Source organism: Magallana gigas, chromosome 1, assembly GCF_963853765.1.
Source record: "Magallana gigas chromosome 1, xbMagGiga1.1, whole genome shotgun sequence".
In the NCBI taxonomy this organism is placed as follows: Eukaryota; Metazoa; Mollusca; class Bivalvia; order Ostreida; family Ostreidae; genus Magallana; species Magallana gigas.
In genome coordinates this window covers 50,107,719-50,114,106 of record NC_088853.1, presented here as the reverse complement: position 1 = coordinate 50,114,106, position 6,388 = coordinate 50,107,719, and positions in this window count along the sequence as shown.

Sequence of the window (6,388 nt, the reverse complement as noted above, 5' to 3'; positions counted from 1 at the left end):
AATTACATGTACTGTGAATGTCTCCTGCAGTCATTTTTTTTTTTTTACATATTTTAGAACTGTTGACAACAGTTAGTGTGCCAAAGGTTGTTAATTAATCCCTTTGGCCTAGTTCTAGTTAAACAATCAGTGAAAAAAAATATGATGAACTGAAGTTCTATACTTTGTCTTGTCATCGTATAGTTTTTTACGCAATTGCGTGGCTTTAAAAGGTCTTCTTCTGAGATTTCCACCAGTTTAATGGTTTTCGTTGCGCCGCCTTGACGTCAAAATTCAATGTAAATCGTCAGATTTTTATTGTTTGGTAAATATATGTGTACCATATCCGTATTTCAACTCGAACATCAGTGAAACTTAATCAACAGTTAGTCGCAAAGAATAGCAAAATGAACATATTTAATTTGATTTCTTTTATCATTAACTGAAATTCTACGGACACTTATAAAGTAGATGTTTAAGTTGTTTAATCTCCGAGTTCATGGCTGCGCCGGGTACCCCGACCACCGACTTTTTTATCTACTGTCGTAAACAAAATATTAAATATTCTTTTAATATTACTTTGTTTTATTATTTGTTGGTGTTTCTTCAGTGTCTATGCCACTTTTCACCAAAATTCGTCACTTAGAAAAAAAAAATCGATTTGTCTCAATAATTTCCGAACAACCCTCGTATAAGCCATTTACTCAAAACAAAAGAAATATGGAAAACATGTACATATAATGTTGTAAGATATTTCATTCAAATATTAAATACGGAATGATGCATTTATGAGCACTTTGACATTTCCCAAGTAATACCATAAACAACAATTAATTGTATAATGCAGTTAATTTTTACGACTTTTTAGTCAGTTGTTTCATAAACATTGGCATTTAAGTAATGAACAGACCCAATTAATGTTTAAAAATACAATGTCACCTTTTAAGACGAAAACGGTTAAATATTTTTAAAAAATTGCTTATTCCAGCAAAATATATATTTTTTTATTTATTGAGTATCCCAACATGACGGCTTCCGGGCTTTTTTGGTGATCTTTGGTAGTGTGTGACTGCTTATTTTTCTCAAGATTGTTTCCCTCAATTCATCTTTTTTCAATACATTTTTGATCGTCAAGTATTTTTGCAAAAACTTTCGATCTAATTGAGCCTCATGATAAATGATTTCTTAATAAAATTTATTCAACGACCGTATTTTTGACCCTGTCAATGTGGTCTTTATTAAAAGATATTGAAATGTCTTAAAAATCGCAGCAAATTTTAAAATCTTCAAGAAGTTAAACTTATAAAAAAATATTAAATTGTAAATGAGCGTTTGAATAAGCCCTTCCAATATTATAATACATCCCATTTATTTTCTCAGGTAAGGAATATTTCTGATTGTACAATGTTGCTCAAAAACAACATTTCATAACCAGTTATGAACATGTCCTTAAGATTAAATGCGTTTCTCATGGACTCTAAAAATTACGAAACTGTTAATTAGACTTTTATTGTATTCATTGTAAATTAACATTTTTCAGAAGTCTTGCTCCAGATCATCACCAAGATATTACCTGACGTATTTAGATTCCATATCTAGATAGTGGCATGACTCTTACAATTTCATCAAAGAGAAATTAATCATTGCACATCATTAGCTCATAATAGATTTCATGTGTGTCCCGTGGGCAATCTAACGTGTAACCTAGTAATAGGATAATAAGGAAGAAATGAAACAATCATGTTCAAAATAATGCCCTCTACATGAATGATTTTCTAAATTAAGAAAAAATATTTTTTCTAGCTATATGGAATCTGTTTTTGCTATTTCTCCTTTAAGTCTTTCAAAATCTTTGGTGTAAGCCATTTTAATAATAACACTGAAATATTAGCCTCGCATTTTTTGGAGTATCACTTATTCAAAGAAGTGGCAATTTACCACAAAACACTTAGTGGAGCAATTCATGTTATCCAGCCATCATCATCTTAAAGCTTCCTTTATGTGTTCGCCTGATATGTTGTAGTATAAATATTGAGCGAAAAAAGAGACGCACTTTTAAATGATTTCAAAAGAGAGAGACTGTATTAAGTTTAACCGTATTTACAAAGTAGCGCAAGATTTTCAACAACGGTATATGGTTTTAACTTTAAAACGTACGGGACGGTATACTAGTATTTGATTCTACGTATTGTGTCAAGCTTTTGAATGAGGTGATTAGTTAGTTGCTTTATATTATAATAATTGAACACATTAATTGTTGTGTGGTAGATCGGGATTTCGTTTCTATTTATTATAATTAGTATTTCGATCCCGAAGTGATTTAATTCTATTACTTTGGTAACGCCCACTTTATACGTAAACCAATAACTTTATTGACAGTTGTCTTTGATCTCTTTCCGTATATAAAGTCGGGTAAGTCCTTATTTGACGAGGGAGACGGCTGGTTTCGCTAGCTACTTTTCTCCAGACAGAGAGAGATGGAGGGAGACAACTGGTATCGCTAGCTACTTTTCTCCTGAGTCCCTGTCTCGTCCGTCTATTTGAGGTCCCTGTTAAAGTAAGGGTTTTAGGGTTGGGGATTTTAGGTACTTGCTATTGACTTGTGTTCTTATTTTGTAATAATAAATTTATAAAGGGTTGTCAATCTTGGTTTTCATTTACTTTGAGTTTTGGTTTATTATATCTGGTTTATCTATATTGAGATTAAAGTCGTTTTCATACCTTTTCTATAATTTAGTAAAGTTTAATTTTTAATGTAGAGGTCAAATTCAGTCTCAAAAATAACGAAAATAAACACAACGCGAAGTACTGATAAAAACTTATACGGCACTGACCTGCTACAGTTGTCTGTCTTATATTATTATGCCTCCTGTCAGTTTGTAGCTATATATTCAATACTCATCTATTTTCGCATAGTATACAATGGGTTTATATAGCCTAAGCATACTATGCCGAAATAGAGCACGGCAAATGTTTACAACGATACTTTGTAAGCGCCGAAGGCGGGTTTTGAACTCTTGCCACTAAAAGCATTACGTCTTGAAGCCCAACGCGTTACCATTACGCTACAGCATCCGATGATGTTACTGACGATATTTATATATATAAAACGTAGAAACATTTGATTGACATCAAGCAATTAAAATTATTAATCTTTCAAAAAAAACGCATCATTATTGACGACAATTTTATAAGTTAAAGTTTTGATAAACTTTTGAACAAATATATTAAACAATTTCGAAAGAAATTCTACATGAGAATCACAAAAACGCTTTTTTAAATGACGCTTGATACAGATTTACAAGAACAAAATTTAATGAGAGTTCGTCTGCTTAACATTTCGAGTTTTCTTGGTATGGTGAAATGTCTCTCGTTTCTTTAAAAGAACATAAACCCTTGTTAATTTTTCACTGTACAACAACTTGTTGATTAAAAAATCAGGATTATTTGTTTTCATATCAAATAGTCTGTATCAATTTTGAGACACTCTGTTTATTCGGAAAAAACCCTGTACGAGTTACATGTAACCATTGGCTTATCCGGAAGCTCCTACAAAAACCCCATAGTTTCACTGAATTTTTGACAACACTACATACACACATTCAACACATACACAAGTAGGACTCAGCATAAAATAAAGCCTTTTTAGATTTGTCAGCCTTGATTGTGGGGTCCTCAATCCCCTATTGGGCTGAAATTGCAGCAGCAGAGAGACCGGGGGGACCTTAACCTGTAACCACCTGTAACCATTCAGTGGAAAGGTATCTGTGGACTCCAATGGGAGGATGTCGACAAGACGGTAACATCAATGTCAAAATACTAGACTCCGCCAGATTTCATCAGCATTCACCTCAGTTCAAATGACCTAACCAAAGATAAAATGACATCTAAATTGTTTTCTGAAAATGCACAATGTTCATTGTATCGATTGAATGCTTAATTGCCAAAGACAACCCCCATCTGGTCTGTCCCTTTGCGTATGGGAAACAAAATCAACAAAAAGCGGGTCAGAATTAACAAGGGCATGAAAAATTTCATGGCAGACCAGTTGGGGGGAGGGGGGTTGTTACATTGGCCATGCCACAACATCAAGACAACCGATCTTGAGTTGTTTCGATCAGATGTTACAAACCTGTCGAACACTGGTAACAACATACATCTGACGAATATTAAATGCGCTCTACAATATTTCATTCATGGACAAAGGAACCAGTATCCAGTGGTTTCCTGAAAAGCAACTTTTTTCCGTCTCCAATCCCATTTGCATTTACATATGTACATTTTTTATGTTAGTATTCAGAAAGTTCTGATCGTTGTTTTGCTCCCATGATAGGACCAATGCTTTGGCCCAAAATTTTATTTTACTTAAAAGCATAATGTGCTGCCATACGTGGTATTGGCCTTTGTTTCATGCTCTTTCTATTTTATGTACAATCTAAGGTAAATATAAATATTTTCAAGTCTCCAACAATTTTTATATGTATTAGTTTTACATATATAATATTAATTTATATAAAGGGTTTTGTGGGGGACATTGTCCCAATGTCTGTGGCGGGACTGTGGAGTCCGTAGTGGTATGTGTTGACACTTTCTGCTCCAAAACCTGAGTGTATCCCCCCACTTGCTTTCAAATCTAGGGGCTAGTTATAAATTAAATCTTTCAATATGATTTATAAAAGGCAAAGTTATGACAGTTAACTGTGCCATGTTGTTACAATGTAAAATTGGTTTTTTTGTATAGCGGGCCTACACTGGGTATAGGTGGAGCCACATCCACCTCACTCCAGTGAGGGGATGCTACAGGCTGGTGCACTAATAATGGTGTAATAATTGGTTGATAAAGTACCGTTCTCACGCAAAGTTCTAAACCAGGTAGCACTGCAGGAGACAGGGTGAGAAGGGCAGGGCTCACTACCCTCCTTAGAACGCTGGGGATCGTTCAGGTTCGGGCACTGATGTTTCATACTCGTAACCACAGTGTGTCCCTACATGGGTAGTTAAACTGGCACACTGATCGGCTTCCCAGTTACCCCAAAAAATCATTATGCAGCCAACATCCACCAATTGATTGTAATAGCAGAGTAATAAATATCTATCATACTATTTATTGTAAAGTTCCATTTCATAATTCCTGAATGTTGCCAGGCTCTGTGTCTTCAAGCAAATATAATGTAAAGTGCTGGGTTAGGTTGGTGAATTCAATAATTGATTAATCGATTTGAAATCAATTGATTAATTTGAAAGAACAAACGCCAGCTTTTCCAGTGATTATTTTTGGGGATAAGACAACACTCAAACGTTACAGTACTTATAGCAAAGTTTGTTAATATATACAAAACTCGGCATAATAATAACAACAGTGTTGTGTTGTGCATGTACTATGCCTAAATAGTAGTCAGGGTTTGAAACATACATGTAGTGCACTCGCCTCCGGCTCGTGCACCATGTATTAAACCCGAGTACATGCACAACAAAACACTATTATATTAATATAATATAAAAATTTTTTATATTATTTTCATATTTGATTGTATATTTATAGCATTCATTGATTTTAAAGGTCTTATTTCTATATCTTGTGCAAGGTCAAAAGTTACCTATCTTATAGGTCAGTTGTGGGATATTCTTGATCTTTGTTTACAAATTGTGTATACAAGATAGTCAGTATTTAAAAGACGACCAACATATTATCTAGTTTTTTATTACATCTAAGTATTGTCACCAAGCACTAGGATTATTGATTGATTCATCAAATATTTTAATGTACGTGATCACTGTTTGAATAAAGAAAAAAATGTTGAATTTCGATAAAGTTCATTATTATAGGTCAATGCTGATATTGGTGCTATGAAGTAAGAATTTAGAAATTTGGCAAGGGGTAAACTTTCAATTAAGATTATGAAATAGTGATTACAGGATGACCACATGCGGTCAAGTCACTTGGGTACTAAAAAGTTAACAAGTTGTGGAAACGTCATGGAAACCGGTCCTGGGGTATAAAATGGCCATGCGAGCCCTGACAACCTCAGTTCCGGTTTCTCGTTAATAAAATTGTAAGGACATACAACTTGTTTTCTTTTAAGGTACGCATGAGTAGTTCAAATCATCTTAGCGTTAGAAATAGCATTTATAAGTAAACGCAACCAAGATGTAATAACTTGGAATTTAAAATGTTATTAATTATTTATTTTTCAGGATATTTTGTTAAATTAATCAAATCATTGTTATCTATTAATTTACTTTCTTCTATTATGTTGAGTTGCGGTTTCTCGTTAATAAAATTGTAAAGACATCCAACTTGTTTTCTTTTAAGGCCGAGCAATAGAGGCTGAAAGCAAGCATTTATATACATTGCCCTCGCTGTCCAAGCATCCCCACAAATAACATTAAAAAACCAATAAAACAAATA